The sequence below is a fragment of the Lutra lutra genome, chromosome 3 (genome assembly GCF_902655055.1).
Source record: "Lutra lutra chromosome 3, mLutLut1.2, whole genome shotgun sequence".
NCBI classification, from domain to species: Eukaryota; Metazoa; Chordata; class Mammalia; order Carnivora; family Mustelidae; genus Lutra; species Lutra lutra.
Window position 1 is genome coordinate 2596365 of NC_062280.1, and position 18000 is coordinate 2614364.

The window sequence follows — 18000 nt, forward strand, 5'->3', positions numbered from 1 at the left end:
AAGTCCTCAGAGCATGTACAAAAATGCAAAATGACAGTAATCTCCTGGCCTTGACATTCAAGATCATAAAGCACAGCTTAAATCACATCCCAACAGGCTACTTCTTCCTTCTGAGGAATTATTTGAGTGGCCGAAAATTAAAATTTCTCTCAAAAATATGTATTTCTTCCAGAACTCAGAAAACACAACTTCTCTATCAATGTAATCATAACTAAGCAAGCCGTGCAAATTTTAAATCAGTTTACAAAGACATAGATGCCCTAAGAACCATTTTCTAGCTCATTTTCAAAGTTTTTAAGTTTGTGAATAGGTTAACTTTTTATAAATTCCAGGTAGAATAAAAAGTATATTCTAATTTTAAATGGATAAGTATTTATGGTTGAGAGGGAAAAGGGGTTTTTATTATTTTTAGGTTGCTTTTTCACTTATCGCCAGCATCCTGTTTCCTTGGCTGTGTCTGATGTGCTTACCAAGACAAATGCAGAATAAAGAATGGTCACCCCTGCACTGCCCTAAAGAAAAGCCACAGGGTTATCGTTGACTAGTACAGGAAGAGCTCAGATCTAGAACAGAGCTTTCTGATGGGTGTGAAGCTCTTTAGCCTAATTTAGGAGCTATAAAGCTACATTGCATTCAAACCCCTTTTTCGTATACAGACATATTCAAGAACCGTTTGATGTTTCTATAACCTATAACTGACTGAACTTTTGAGAAATTTAAGTTGACACCTAATTTAAGTTACGGACATCTAACTGAAAAAATAAATATCCTCTCAGGTTTTCATTTTGTTTGGATATTTTAAATAGACTTGAGCTTGCAAAGGTTCTCATGAATAGTGACTCTCATTCCTCTCTCTCTCTCTCTCTCTCACACACACACTCTGTAGTCTGTAGGTTCCAGTTGGAAAATTAAATGCAGAATTCAGAAGATCCCAAAAGAAATACGTTCCCATGGCAAATGCACAGAGACAGAAAACGTGTTAGTTATTGTCAGGGGCCGGGGCTGGGAGGAGGGAAGAGTGGGTAGCGGCTGCTTAATGTGTACGGGATTTCCTTTTGGGCTGATGAAAATGTTCTGGAGCAAGAAAATAGTACTGGTTGCACAACACTGTGAATGTAGTAAAAGTCACTGAAATATGTACTTTAAAATGGCTAAAATGGTGAAATGTATGTTATGTGAAGTTTACCTTAAAAAAAAAAAATCTATTCCTGTATGGGAAGTTTGCCATTTTTCAGCAACAGTGTTCACTGGTATAAATGTAAACCAAATGTTGTCTTAGGAGATCTTAGAAAGGATTTGGGAAGCGGAAGAGAGACATCCTGCCCGTCATACTCACTGGAAAATGAAACATGGAACTGAGTTCACTGGTTCGTTTTCCTCCACGTGGCAGCCAGAAAACACACACACATTTCATTCCATGAATGTTTCACATCGTGCCACTTTGCTACAGTGTCACATACACGCTCTTGTGTTCTAAAGTAACAGAAGACAGACACAATGTCGCCACCAAGTCCCTTCGCAGTCTCAGACCTCTCGGCCTTACCTTGCCCAGGCTGCAGAAACAGGGCGGCGTTCTCGCCTTCGGTCATTTTCGCTTGGCACCGTTTCAACAGGCACTGTTGGCTGCAGGCCCCCCAGAAGCAGCACAGAGGGCCCCCCCGTGTCCAGCGAGGGCTCCTGCATCGCACACTCGGGAGCCTCCTCTTCCGCCTCGACGCTCCGCACCGCGGCCTGTTTCTAAGCACCTTGAAGCCGATTCCCACTCTGCGGGCCACACACTTATGCCTGACGTTTTGCCTTCGGGCTCTGATAAAAATGTCAGATTCCTCAATGTTCCCTTCGGGACATGGGTGACCTGTCCAGTGCAAGAGTCCCTGTGTTCCCGCTCCCCGACCCCAACCTCCTAGTGACGTGGTCACTGTGTCTGCTCCTCCACGTTGTTCGTTTTTAGAAACAAGACTCCCACACGCGGACTTGTCCCTCATGTCTATAAAGTGCCCAATGAACATGACAATTATGAGTATAGTATAGCAGAAAATAACTGTGTCTCACAGACATAAAATCCTGATTAGACAATACTCCTTGTCTTGGGTCCCTGAAACTGCTCCGTCTGTGGAATAAGAAAAATCCTGACACAATAAAGAAGAGCCACATCCTGTGTCCTGGACAAAGCCTTCCTCTCTGATGCAGTTAGAAAACAGTGATTGGAGCGATTACTTCAACAGTTAAGGACAGTTAAAAATCCAGTAAGAAGGCCCCTCCCAAGGTTGTCTGTCAGGAAAACAATGTTTTACTGCGTTGTTATCTGCACTGGGCCATGGACATAACGAAGTCACCATATACTTGAAGCACAGTTCCGTGGCAGATGTTCAACAAGGAGCTTGTCAATACTATCTCATTCATCTTCATAACACCCCTATGAACTACTACTGTTATTATCCCTACAGTACATACAAAAAGACCGAACTCGGATTTGCTAACTTCAAATTCGCTTCAACAACATGGATCCAGGGGTGCCTGGAGGCTCAGGGGTTAAGCCTCTGCCTTTGGCTCAGGTCATGATCTCAGGGTCCTGGGATGGAGCCCCCGCATCGGCTCTCTGCTTCTCCCCCTCTCTCTGCCTGCCCCTCTGCCTATTTGTGATCTCCTCTCTCTCTGTCAAACAAATAAACAAAATCTTTAAAAAAAAACATGGATTCCTAAAATACTAAGTAAATGAAACTTTTTAAAAACCTGAGTTGCAATAGTAGTATGGAACGAAATCTCAGTAAATATTGCATATATATATATATATATATATATATATATATATATGGGTTTTATTTCCTTGAGAGGAATGGAGGGTGATTTTGTTCTATACTTGATTTTGCACTTGAATTGATTCCGTTATGATACCTCTAGGGAATCTGGAGTTATTAAGACAAATATAATCCTTATGTATTTTTAGACTATCTACTGGATCCAAATATTCATAACCTGAGAAATAGTATCACCAAGTAAGGAACCTTGGTTTGGTAACTATTTTGGTGCTTCTGCACTTAAATTATTGTTTGAACTGAATCGTCTGGTCCATCTTTATGTGAAGTGTAACGAGGGCTGCTGAAATGGCGCTTCCTGAAGATCGCCACACTGCACGTGAGACCAATTTTCAATAGATGTTGTTATATGTGCAGTTATGTGTGTGTGTGTGTGTGTGTGTACACTATGTGCAGTTGCCAACAATGTAATGTATAAGATGCGCCGCTCGCACTGATGGGCGAGCATGTCGTCCAGGCCGTCAGTCTGGAAGAACGCATCCTGACACCTCCAGGTTTCATCCGATTTGGGAATTTCGGAGTCCGGCTCAGGCTGGCTTTGGCCGTTGCTCTGGGCCTACTCGGGCTGACCCGGCCATCCGGCTGGGCCGACTGTGTGTCCATCCCTGTCCTCCCTTGTCCGCCTGCGCCCTATCCTTCGGGTGGACGGCACGGGGCAGGCTCAGCTTCCCGTTTCCTGTGGTCACAAGGTGTGCACCCTGTCGTGTCACCGACTCTGTGTTGTCGCCAGCACGAAGACGGCTCCATCCTTTGAAAATGATAATAATGCACTCCTAGGAGGTCACCTTAGAACACATTCATGTTTTGACTAATTTAAAACTGCCAGTGAACAACGCCTAGACTGCAATGACGGGTTTACGAGGAGGCAGGCTGTCATTAAGGAGGTCAGTCGTCTCTCCTCAGCACCAATGACTCGAGACGCGTCTGCTCTGCCTTCCCGAATGCGGCGGGTCGCCCTTGATGGTGTGGCGGCCTGATGCGGGCACAGAGAGCGTCGCTGTGCTGGGGGCCAGCCTCCGGAGCTCGGGGATGCGGCCGCAAATGCCTGAGGAAAGATGCAGATTTGTGTCACAGGAGTCTCCTCAGTCTACTGAAAAGCCTCATTTTTTAAGCAGTTGACCAGCTCAAGTGACACTTGGATCACAGCAAATCGAGTGTTTTCGTCTGCCCATCGCGGGTTTATCCTGCACCGGCCATTTGGGTATTTGGAAAGAGTTTCTTGCTAAAATCTCAGGAGTTACCTTAAAGTGATGTTTATCCTTATTTGAATGTACTATCTGGCCCCGAGGAAAGTCTGGCACATTTTCTCTTTCAAACTGTTGAAAAAAAATTTTTTTTAAAGATTTTATTTATTTATTTGACAGAGAGAGATCACAAGCAGGCAGAGAAGCAGGCAGAGAGAGGGGGAACAGGTTTCCCGCTGAACACAGAGCCCAATGTGGGGCTCAATCCCAGGACCCTGAGATCATGACCTGAGTTGAAGGCAGAGGCTTTAACCCACTGAGCCACCCAGGCGCCCCTGTGTTCAGTCTTGTACTTGAACATGACCCTCATGTGACCTCTGGAAGTAATGGTTATGGATTTGTTACAAGAGATATTGCTTCTTGTGGGACATTTGGCTCTTAAGCAGGACAGCTTCTGTGCTTGCCAGGTGAGGTGAGAATGAAGTAAATATTAGTGGTAAGTGGCAGTTAGAATTCAGAAATCTTGTATCACCAGGCATCATCTTACAAGTGACCCCCTTTGGAAACTATTGCATCAGAGAAATCCCGCCATGGCACAGATCATTGGAGAGGGTATCCAAACCGAGGAGCCAGTCAGATTCTCCCATATAGGAACTTGGGATACAAAAGTTTAAACTGAAGGCCACAGGATTTGGATTCTGAAGCTCCAAGTTATGTTTCTTTTCTCTCTCTCTCTTTTTTAAAGATTTTATTTATTTATTTGACAGATAGAGATCACAAGTAGGCAGAGAGGCAGGCGGGTGGGGGTGTGGGGGGGGGAAGCAGGCACCCTGCTGAGCAGACAGCCTGATGCAGGGCTCGATCCCAGGATCCTGGGATCATGACCTGAGCCAAAGGCAGAGGCTTAACCCACTGAGCCCCCCAGGTGCCCCGAGAACTGCTTTTACGCACACGACAACTCTACCGATTTCTCCTGCTCACGTACTTCAGACACTGCTCTGGTCATCCTGCCGTTTGCTCTGAACTGCCTTGTAAGCCGTGGGGCCTGGAAGGCTCCATGATACAAATATTCCAGAAGTGCCCTAACTGTGCCTTTTCGTCAGACTGACTAGATACTATCTCCGTGCAGAAAAAGACCAAAATAACTTCCAGCTGTTCGGACACTCCCAGCTCAAACTACTTGCAGTTCTCTGCCAGACATGCCCGTGAAAGACAGTGAAGCTTACACAGCAGGACATGAACGTCCATCCAGATCCAAACACGGTCCGCTCAGCCAGCAGAGGAGCGGCTGCGCATTTCTGAAGTGTCTATAAGGCTTAGTGGTAAAAATATCCTTCTGATATATAACAGATTACTTCTGGATATAAATATTGTATAAATATTGTTCAAATCATCCTTATATAACTATTGCCCCTTCAAGGGAAAGGAAACTTATCTACTAGAATCCTTTCTCTTTTATAATTAAAAAGGGGAGGGAGATCCTTCTGATATTTAACCTAGAATCTTTGAACCTAAATTGTATTTGCTGGTCCGCTGTTAAGAAGTTAGTCTCTTGCTGTAACATGAGATAAAGAAGGACACATTATCATCATAAAGGGGACAATCCAACAAGAAGATATAACAATTATAAATATTTATGCACCTAACATGGGAGTACTCATATACACAAAACAGTTAATAACAAGCATAACAGAAAGAATAGGCAGAAATTCAATAATAATAAGGGACCTTAACACCCAACTTACATCAATGGAAAGACTAAACCAAAAATCAACAAGGAAACAATGGCTTTGAATGACACACTAAACCAGATGGATTTAACAGATATATTCAGAACATTCCAACCTAAAACAACATAATACTCATTCTTTTCAAGAGCATATGTAATATTTTCCAGACTCAATCACATATTAGGTCACAAAACAAGTCTCAACAAATTCAAAAAGATCAAAATCATATCATGCATCTTTTCTGAACATAACATTATGAAACCAGAAATCAAGCACAAGAAAAAATCTGGAAAGAACAAAAGTACATGGAGGTTAAATAACGCTCTACTATACAATGAACAGATCAACCAAGAAATCAAAGAAGAAATTTTAAAAATGCATGGAGACAATGAAAACATTGTGGTACAAAATCTGTGGGATTTGGCAAAAACACTTATAAGAGGGAAGTTTGTAACACACAAGCATATTCCAAGAAGCAAGAAAACTCTCAAATAAACAACCTAAACTTACACCTAAAGAAGCTAGAAAAAAACAAGAACAAACAGAATCCAAAACCAGCAGAAGGAATGATATAACAAAGATTGGAACAGGAATAAATGATATAGAAACTAAAAAAAAAAAAAAAAAAATAGAACAGATCAATGAAAAGAGAAGCTGGTCCTTTGCAAAAAAAAAAATCAACAATATTGGTAGACATCTAGCCAGACTCCTGAATCAAAAAATAGAGGGGACTCAAATAAATAAAATCAGAAATGAAAGAGAAGATCTAACAATTGACACCACAGAAATACAAAGGATTGACAGAATATTATGAAAAATTATATGCCAACAAATTAGACAATCTAGAAGAAATGGATAAACTCCTAGAAACATATAAACTACCAAAACTAAAGCAAGAGGAAATATAAAATTTGAACACCTTTTACGAGCAATGAAACTGAATCAGTTATCAAAAATCCCAGCAAACAAAAATGCAGGACCAGAGGTCCTTACAGGTAAATTCTATCATTTAAAGAAGACATTTAAAGAAGAGTTAACACCTATTTTTCTCAACTTTTTTGAAAAAAGTAGAAGAGGAAGGAAAACTTCTAAATTCATTCTCTGGGACCTGCATTATCCTGATACCAAAACAAGACAAAGATACCACAAAAAAAGAGAACTACAGGCCAATATCTCTGATCATCATAAATGCAAAAATCCTCAATAAAATACTAGGAAACTGAATCCAATAACACAGTTTAAAAAAATCACTCACCATGATAAGGTGGTTTTATTTCCAGGATGCAAGGATGGTTCAGTATTTACAAATCATTCAATGGGATACATTACCTCAATAAGAGAAAGGATAAAAACTATAAAAACCCTCAATATACATCAACATAATAAAGGCCTTATATGAAAAAACCACAGCCAACATCATACCCAATGGTGAAAAACTGAGAGTTTTACCCAAAAAGTCAAAAATAAGACAAGAATGTCCACTCTCACCACTTTTATTCAACATAGTACTAGAAGTCCTAGCCACAGCAATTAGACAACAAGAAGGAATAAAGGACATCCAAATTGGTAAGGAAGAAGGAAAACTTTCACTCTTTACAGGTGACATGATACTATGTATAGAAAACCCTAAAGACCCCACCAAGAAACTATTAGAAGTCATACATGAATTCTGTAAAGTCTCAGAATACAAAATCAATGTATGGAAATCTGTTGCATTTCTATACACTAATAATGAAGTAGCAGAAAAAGAAATTAAGAAAACAATGCCATTCACAATTGCACCAAAAAATAATAAAATGCCCGGAAATAAGATTAACCAGAGAGGCTAAAGATCTCTAGTCTGAAAACTATAAAGCACTGACAAAAGAAATTGAAAACAACACAAAGAAATGGAAAGACATTCCATGCTCGTGGATTAGAATAAGACAGATTTTCAAAATGTCTATACTACCCAAAGTAATCTACACATTTAATGCAACCCCTACCAAAGTACCAATAGCATTTTTCACAGAGCTAAAACAAACAATCCTAAGATTTGTATGGAACCACAAAAGATGCAAAATAGTCAAAACAATCTTGAAAAAGAAAAACAAAACTGGAGGCATCACAATTCTCGACTTCAAGTTTTATTACAAAGCTGTAGTAATCAAAACAGTATGGTACTGGCAGAAAAAGAGAAACACAGATCAATGGAAGGGAACAGAAAACCCAGAAATGGATCCGCAATTATACGGCCAATTAGTCTTCCAGAAAAGAGGCAAGAATATGCCATGGGGAAAAAAATGTCCCTTTGACAAATGCTGCTGTGAGAACTGGACAGCTACATTCAAAAGAATGAAACTGGGCCACTTTCTTTGAGCATACACAAAAATAAACTCAAGATGGGTTAAGGGCCTCTATGTGAAACCTGAAATCATTAAAATCCTAGAAGAGAGCACAAGCAGTAATTTCTTTGACATTGGCCGTAGCAACATTTTTTCTAGTTAAGTCTTCTCAAGCAAGGGAAACAAAAGAAAAAATGAACTATTGGGACTACATTGAAATAAAAAGCTTCTGCCCAGCAAAGGATACAATCAACAAAACTAAAAGACATTCCCTACCAAATGGGAGAAGGTATTTATAAATGACATATCTGATAAAAAGTTAGTACCCAAAACACATAAAGAAGTTATACAACTCAGCATCTGAAAAACAAATAATCCAATTTAAAAAATGGGCAGAAGACATGAACAGACATTTCTCCAAAGAAGATATTCAGATGGCCAACAGGCACATGAAAAGATACTCAACATCACTCATCATCAGGGAAATGTAAATCAAAACCACAATGAGATACCACCTCATACCTGTCAGGATGGCTAAAAACAAAACCACAAGAAACAACAAGTGTTGGCGAGGATGTGGAGAAAAAGGAACCCTTGTGCGCTATTGGTGGGAATGCAAACTGGTGATGCCACTGGGGAAAACAGCGTGGGGGTTCCTCAAAAAATTAAAAATAGAAATTAAAAATTAAAAATACCATATTATCCAGTAATTACACTGTTAGTTATTTACCCAAAATATATGAAACCACTAGCTTGAAGAGATATACCCCTATGTTTCTGGCAGCATTATTTACAATAGCTGAATTATGGAAGTAGCACAAGTGTTCATCAGTAAATGAACGGATAAAGAAGAAGTGGCATCTATATACAATGGAATATTCTTCAGCCATAAAAAAGAATGAAATCCTGCTGTTTGCAACCACATGGATGGATCTAGAGGGTATAATGCTAAGGGAAATAAGCCACTCAGAGAAAAGCAAAGTCCATATGATTTCACTCCTTCGTGGAATTTAAGAGACAAAACAAATGCATAAAGGAAAAAAAGAAAGAGAGATACAAACCAAAAACCAGACTCTTCACTATAGAAAACAAACTGGTGGTTACCAGAGAGAAGTGGGGGGAGAGGTGGCTGAAATGCGTGAAGGGGATTAACAGTGCACTTATCTTAAGAGCACCGAGTGATGTATGGAATTGTTGAATCACTATATTGTACACCTGCAACTAACACAACACTGTATGTTAACTACAAGGGAATTAAAATTTTTAAAAAGTTAGTCTCTTGGACTTTTCTGGGTTGCAAGATCATTGCAGGAGTCCCAATATCACGTCCTTCTCCAACCACGTTCAAAGACAGGAACAGCGAGTGGTACAGGGGCAAGAGCTTCCCTTAGCATCCCGCCTCTCACCAGAAGCGAAAATATTCCCTAGGAGATCCCTTACAGGATTTTCCCTTACACTTCATTGGTCAGAACTGGGACACATGCTTGTTCTTAGGCCAAAAAACTAGAACTATTTTCCCTGAGATCATGAAATTTCCAGAGAATATCTAAATAGGGATTCTCTTAGCAAAGAAGACTTAGGACAAGAATGGCTTTGCTATCCCCCAGCTTACTGTGCTACTCGAATCACCCGAACAGCTTGCTAGAAGCCGGAGTTCTGTTGACACTCCTTGGCTCTAACTAGGTACAACATTGGTACTTTTAGGTACCACTGCTAAGGCTGATTGCAGAACTAAGGAAATGTTTAATGAAAATGATGTGTATAATTCAAGGAAAAGAACTAATAATCCTTCTAAATTTTTGTCAGTACCTGTGATTTTTGTCAGCATTTCTGAAGAGCTGTATTTAAATGGCTTTTTGCCTTCATAAATGGAATAAAATCCACGCAAATAAATAGAAATAGTTTGTGATCTGGACTGTTTTTGAAAACATGTCTCTTATTGTGAATATAAGAATATTTTGAGTTCATGGTTTCCCTACTACTCAGTGTCCACAAGAACAAAATCATGAAACAAAAAGTGAAAAATTCAAACTATTTTTGAGTACCATACAAGTCGTAGATACTATATCTAGTATATCTATCATAGACGCTTTCAAAAAAGTGGAAACCAACCTTTTGAAATTCAATTTAAACTACTTGTTTATGAAAACACAAGCTTGGTCTCAAACACTGTTTTCAGTTTAAATGAGGAAGTACAGGGTTTCAGGAAGTAGTAGTCCATGGGGTGGCAATGACTTAATGGGGTGTTACAGCTTTGCAAGATTCTCCAGACTGTTAGGACCAGTAAGACTAATGTTGCACAGTTTTCAGATACACTTTTTAAGGTGATAGTCATCAAACATAAACAATACTAAAACGGTCCATATTATACTAAGATATCTCAGAGTAAAATGTCTCCTCAAAAAAAAAAATCTGTTTCCAGTAATTTTCAAATGATTATTAAAGATTATAATTTGGATAAAATGATAAAAATGTAATTTGTCCATTTCTCATTATAACTGAACCTCCAAATGTTACATTTCATAAGAGACAGACATATCAGAGTAAACCTGGCTATCAAACCAAAACTCTCATCTCATCTCTACCTTTAAAAAATAACCAATACAGGGCGCCTGGGTGGCTCAGTGGGTTAAAGCCTCTGCCTTCAGCTCAGGTCATGATCTCAGGGTCCTGGGATCGAGCCCCACATCAGGCTCTCTGCTTGGCAGGAAGACTGCTTCCCCCTTCTCTCTCTCTGCCTGCCTCTCTGCCTGCTTGTGATCTCTGTCTGTCAAATAAATAAATAAAATCTTAAAAAAATAAAAAATAAAAAATAGCCAATACATTAAAATTAAAAGTCATTCACTTTTAAATGATGTATCCTCTAAGAGATAACTGTTAAAAATATCTTCAGTTATCATTGATAGGTTTTTCCATACGTTTTACAGTATGTGCTTTTTATAGTATGTGGTAATGTGATGTCATCACCAGTAATCACTTTATCACTCTAGTAAATAATAAGCATTTATTTCGATATGAAAGTGAAGTTTATAAGGTATAAGATCTTCTTGATAAGATTGAAACAATTTCACAGAATGCAGGATGGGCAACATTATGTTTTCCTATATGATTATATAAAATCTGAAGATTTCCAAATTTGATTTTTTCTCTTTTGTCTGCTTATTCTTTTTTTTTAAGAACTTCTTTTCCACATTATAATTTACTTGGGTGTTAGACACTTGTCAGGATGTAAGAGAATATCATGTCTGAATTGGTGCTTATGAAACGAAGCCTATCTCATCAACTTGCCAACCAAGCAACGAGATCACTGTCTGGCAGTGGGTTGTTGGCTAGTGGGTTCATTTGTCTATTTTTCTCCGGTAATTGTTTCTTTATATATTTCTAAGTAAAACACAAGCCCAAGAGAAAGGCCCCATTGCTCAGAAACATTTAAAAATGGGAATTAGAGGACTGTAATTATGAATGGGCTGAACTATGTCCCCCCACAACTCCTATGTTGATCCCTAATCCCTGGTACCACAGAATGCGTCCTTTATGCAACAGGATTTTTACAGGTGTGATTAGCCAAGATGAGTTCATACTGCAGTGAGGTAGGCCCTTATTCCGAGATGACTGGGAGGGTCAATTTGAGAACAAACACACAGTCAAGAAGAATGCCATGTGAAGATAAAAGTAGGGGTCTGCATGTTAAGGAACCCCAAAGACTGCTAACGAACCACCGGAAGCTAGGATAGAGGCAGGGAACAAGCTCCCTCACAGCCTCCGGAAGGAACCAAGATGGCCACACCGCTCTTCCGGACTTCCAGCCCCCAGAACTGTGGGACAGTAAAGTGCTGTTGTTCTACGCCACCCAGTTGATGGTACTTTGTTAGCAGCCTTAGCAAATTAATAATCAACCATAATTCAGGTTCTTTCATCAGAAAGAAATAACGTTGGACTTTTCCCAAGCACTGATTTTTTTCAGGATCAAACACAAGGTGGTAGTGAGTGCTGAAGCAAGCCACCTATCGCATTTCTACCACTCGCCATACAGGTAAAACTTTGTAATAAAAATTCTTTGGAAACTGATTAAATTTTGGTTATCAGTTATGTATACATAACATGAATGTCACATATGGCAGAAATAGCATTATGCAACATTGAGGGAGAGCGTGCACAAGTAAGGGAAAAATTATAACATCCAATAATAAGATACATTTCAGCATTACAACTGGAGAGCTAAACTTTTTCATATGCAAAAATAACATGAAAGACTATATCTAAGATAAAAAAGCCATGATTCAACTTCAGTAATCAAAAAAAAACTGAAGTGGTTGGTTAGTAATTATCTTACGAATTTTTCTTCCCATCTTCATGAAGTCGATGAAGGGAAATTTCACACTTCTGTTTCTGCCCTCCAGAGTAAAGATTTGGATATAATATAGCACAATGTGTGATCATTTGGCTGGTGGCTAAAGGACCCAAAGTAGAGATATTCTAAAATCTAGACCCAAAGTCATGATATATCTGTGGCTGTCTTAGGGTATGGTAAGGCCCTCTAGCAAGATTAAACCCTCCTATGAAAGAGATAGTCCCTACTGAGGAGGGAGGGACCAAGGAAAGAGGCGAGATGGAGACAGAGACAGAAAGTCATCAGCACCACCCACGGAAAACAGAACAACCTGACAGGTAACCCTAGAAAGCTCACCATAGTAAATATATCATTTGGCTTTGCCACACTTACTTGAAAAATCCTTTAAAGCCATCTAACTTACTTTCTTCCATTTAATTTTCACCAAGTAATCTGGTACTAATTGATTTAATTTTGCAGATCACATGGTGCTGGGCAGAGAAAGTATTAGGAAGTGTTCTTTTTCCTGGAAAGGAACATGCCTCTCTGCAAATTAAAAGAGCAGAACAAACCAGATCCCTGAGTTTAGCAAATACAATCGAGTTATAACAATAAAAAATAATAGCTAACACCTGCAGAGCACTTGCTATGTGCCTGATGTTCCTTTAAGTACTACCAAATCATTTAGTTTTCACAGTAAACCCCATGAAGTAAGTAAGTGTAATTATTATGCCATTTTCTAGACAAAGAAATTAAGGATTAGACCTCTGGGGAAGTATTTGACTGAGTTTCTGGACCTGAGAGTTAAGAAACTAAAACCTTAACCAGTAGTAATTCCCTAATGGACTTTACCTTCTCACATTTGGCTTAAAATAGACAGCGTCGTCCGTCGTGCATACAAGGTAGCACTCACTCTGTCTCAGCAACTCTGTGCCCAATGCCCTCTTGAGAGCGCAGACAGCGATGAAGAACTGCAAACAAGATCCATTATCTTCTCAGACCAGCCATGGCTGAGTGCTTCTCCACAGCTGTCCTCTACCTAGCATCCACGGGGAAGAGACAGTATGAAGTGGCTTGAGCATTCAGGGTGTACAGATTACAGGAAGTGTTGTGTTGACCCTGTTCCATCGCGGGTTTAGAAGTAGCATTGCAGAACCACACGCAGTTTTGTAAGGGGGCATCTCTTTTGCAAGCAGTAGATATTCAGACTGCAAGGAATGAAAGCTTACCCCACCGTGCAGCAGGAGCCTTCAACGCATTCCTCGGAACCACTGTGACTCCTAAAAAATGTATGAGTAAAACTTCAGTTTGAAGTTCCTGCTTTTCCTTGATAATCCTCCAGATCTTTAGATGAACTGAAATAAGCACCACGAAGTCCAGGCATAGAAAAATTCTCTGTGGTTTACCTTTCACCTTTACCAATAAAACTTATTTAAATTTTGTTACTTTGTTCAGAATAAGATTTTTTAGGAGTTAAGACTATGGAATTGGGTCTCCAGTATTCCGTTATATTATCAACATTAAAGAAATAAAAATAATCAAATTAGAGAGCAATGAAAGGAGACATAAACTGAGGAAAAACATGAAGTATTGTTTTATCAGTCTCTGTGTGAAGTATAATTCCCCCCTTCCCTCATCAATCTTGAGATGGGGAGAGAAGTTGGGAGAAGAGAGGAGGAGAGGAAAGAGGGGGTACGGAGCGGAGCACCACCTTCCACACGTTCTTAGAAGAGTTGGGAGAGGGCGGCTCATGGCTGCCCATCCGCACTCACGTATGCAGCTCCTGCTAGGTGGCAGGCACTAGCCAAGAAGTGGAAATACATAAGGGAACAGGACAGACAAGATCCCCACCCAGTGAGGCTTACATACGCTGTGGCCCACTCAGGGCTGGAGATACTAATCCTTCAGACCGTAGGAGAAGAGAGGCTATGGAGGGAGGGAGGATGGAGAACTGACACCTACTGGCACATGCTCTGTAGGAGGCTCCACACTTTCCCTCAGACCCTCCTACACCCCACTGACATGTGGACCTAACGTACAAGACTTGGGGAGCTACTGGAAAATCCTGATCTCCTCCCTGCTTCGGATCCTAAATAGACAAGACTACATTATGGACTACAATCAACAGTCCATAAAAATAGAAATCACTGAAATACTTAGAATCTTCAAATTGGCACAGTCTGGGCACATAAAGACATGCAATAAATATTTTTAGAATGAATGCATGATTAATAATAATACTTAAAACTATCAAAAATCAGCTTCATTATTTAATACTATATTGGGTGACATAAAGCTATTTGACACTATGAAAGTGTCTTGCCCTCTTAAAGGGAACAATGTCTGAATATTACCTACATAAAGAAAAGGCTTAGAGAATTGAAGACAGGATGAAGAGTTGTTGCAGGCCAGTACTCCGGGCTCCTACACCCACAAGAATGCTTTATAAACAAGCACACAACCCGAAGTCGCAAGAGGTCACTCACCTGAGCAGCACCATATTATCAGAGCTTAGATTCCAGGAGCAGCTGGCTGGCCCTTATCTTCAAAATGAATGATGTTGAGAACCCAAAAAATAAACAATGGAGATTTTTCTCCTTTCTGAACTCATGAGATATGCACTTTGAGGAGGAGAAGTAAAGAGGAAGAATTTAGTTTGCTTAGTGAAAACAGGAGAAACAGCCAGTAGATTTGCATTCTAAATGGATTAAGTGCGCCATTTGTTGACTGGCTAATTTCATTGGAAGAAATTCAATATGGAGGGAGAGAAATGTAGGTGCAAAATTCTCTGTTGAATATGAAGAATTCTCAAATACAACATAGATCTTTGACTAGTTAAGGAACATGAATAAACGTTAACTGTTCCTATTATTGGTAGCAGTACAGTATCTTTATGATACTATCTTACTGCTTAACTGCTTAACTTCTTTCTCAATAGTCCGCTTACAGCCTAACAAAAACTGAGGGGAAAAGATTTTATTACCTCTATGTAGAGTAAAAATTTTAATGAACCCTCCTAACAACCGTGGAAGAGAAAGACCAACAGCAAGTCATCTGGGTGGGAATGGAGGAACCGCTTAAGCTGTCGAGTCTTTAAACCAAGTGAAGATGCTGGTCAATCCCCAGCATGAGGTAGAAAGCAAGGAGGAGATAAGAAGACCTAGAACGGTACGCCTGGGTGGCTCAGTTGGTTGGACGACTGCCTTCAGCTCAGGTCATGATCCTGGAGTCCCGGGATCGGGTCCCGCATCGGGCTCCCGGCTCCGCGGGGAGTCTGCTTCTCTCTCTGACCTTCTCCTCGCTCATGCTCTCTCTCACTGTCTCTCTCTCAAATAAATAAATGAAATCTTTAAAAAAAAAAAAAGAAGACCTAGAACACGGGAAATAGAAAGCTTCTGTATTTTAGAGTCTGAGTTTCGTTCTTTTGTAAGAACTACTGCAAATTTCTAGCACAAAACACCCACATTAATATATATGCGCAAAACTCATTCTGGAGACACGTGTAACCATATAATCATTATCTCTGCTAAAAGGGAACAGTGGTAAAAAAAATATATATATATATATATATATATACATATATATATATATTACCCCCAAATATCTGTGAGGTCTTTTGGACGTGACATGACTTCACTCCAAATTTAATTTTTTCTTGAGATATAATTTATATATTATATTACTTTCAGGTGTACAACATAAAGATTTGATAGTTGCATATATCGTGAAATGATTGCCACAGTAAGTCGAATTAACATCTGTCACCATACATAGTTGCAAAATTTATCATTTTTGTGATGAGAACCTAAAAAAAATGATTTTATTTATTTACTTGAAAGAGAGAGAGAGAGTGTGTATGCACGTGAGCGGTGGGGGAGGGTGGGAGAGGGAGAGGGAGAAGCAGACTCTCATGTGGGGTTCAAGTCCAGGATCCTGGGATCAGGACCTGAGCCAAAGGCAGACATCTAACTGACTGAGCCACCAAGGTGCCCCTCTATTTTCTTAGCAGCTTTCAAATATGCAATACGGTATTATTAACTACAGTCACCGTGCTGTGCATTACATCCCATGACTTACTTATTTTGTAACTGGAGGTTTGTATCTTTGATTTCCTTTCCCCACTTTGCCCGCCGCCCACCCCCACCTCTGGCAACCACCACTTTGTTCCAAGTATCTTTTTAAAAACCATTTAATTGGGCTATGAATATAGTATAGTATCAACATGTAATATGAAAAGTTTATGAACAATAAGAATCAATACCTTGGGATTGTCATTGGTAGCCATTTCATTCTTTCAAGAAGTTTATGCCCAGTGTTGATGGGAACGGAAGTCCTCACGCATCTCCAGCAATAATAAGGGAATAGTTGAAAAGTATCCATTTGTAAGTTCCTCTTCTCTAACATTTAGGAGTCTCTGTCTGTAAGACAAGGAAGTTAACAGATGATCACTGGATTATCTAGCCCACAGAAAAGGGGAAAAGAATTTTCTAAGAACCCTCCGTTTTCAAAGTCAGAAACAAACATGAAATAAATTTATGAGAGGAAGACAGCCCAGGGAGCCCACCGGGTGGCAACAACCACCCGGCTGAGAAGCAACTGGCTGAAGAACAGAGCAGCATTCACTGTTTCAATGAAAAGAAGAAAATAACTTTAAAAGAACAGTGATAATATATTTGATTGGTTAATAATTTAATATTTGAAAACTTCCCAAGAGGATATTTCTATACATTTACATCAAAAAAGTCATGGCCCCATCCCACATATCCATGTACCTTTGTATTTTTAGTGTATGATACACAAAGAGCCTAGGCAACTGTCTACTTCTAAAACGTATTTCTCAGATTTATTTTATGACAGATTCCCAGGCTGGAGGCAGGCGAAAGCCCAGGAGGCCCTTCCAGAAAAGCCACGCGGGCAGCTGCAGCCTGCTTAGGTGAACATAGAATGGCCGGGAGCTTCCTGTAGGCAGAACTAGGTATCATTCACCTTCAGACCTGGCACATATTACAGTGCTTGGTACCTAGTCACTACTGGATAAATGTTAATTACTAAGTGTGCACCTCATAGGATTATAACCATAGGTAGCTACCTGGACTGGGAACAAGTCACAGATTAAAATTCAAATTATGTTGGTAACTTGTCCTGTGAACTTTTGTGAGTCAGTTCCTGTCTGTTTGGTCATCTAGGAAAGAGTCTGCCTGTTGGGATTTTTAATGTATTTGATGTGCATTGAACTCATATAAAAGTGCTAAATAATTATTATTATGGATTAGAGAGCTCATCCTTTATATTTCCCAAAGTGCCTTTCATCCAAATACTTGAAAGCACTTCCAATTACAGCAAATTACTCCTAATGCTTTTCTAAAACCTTAACACATGTTAAGGACTAAAAACATATCTATAGCTTTCATTCATAATGATTATTTTCATCCAGTCCCAGATGGCTTCTGTATTATTATAATTCTGTATTATTAGTGTAATAGTTTTTAAAGCTTTTCTTTGGTCTTTTAATGTTTTCAGAATTAATAAAATATTTACACTAACAGGGCTACTAGGTAAAAAGGAATAATGTGGTAGGCCCTTAGACTCACTATTAAGTTCAAGGTCAATATGACT

The 18000-nt window shown here is 39.6% G+C and overlaps 1 long non-coding RNA gene across 1 annotated transcript in view; it reads right to left on the reverse strand.

The window, feature by feature from the left end:
* Positions 1-16925: 16925 nt before the first annotated feature.
* Positions 16926-18000, reverse strand: part of LOC125094903 (uncharacterized) — a 41198-nt gene continuing 40123 nt past the window's right edge. The window contains exon 3 of the long non-coding RNA XR_007125736.1: positions 16926-17006. This is a non-coding gene — a long non-coding RNA (uncharacterized LOC125094903). The remainder of the gene's footprint in view (positions 17007-18000) is intronic.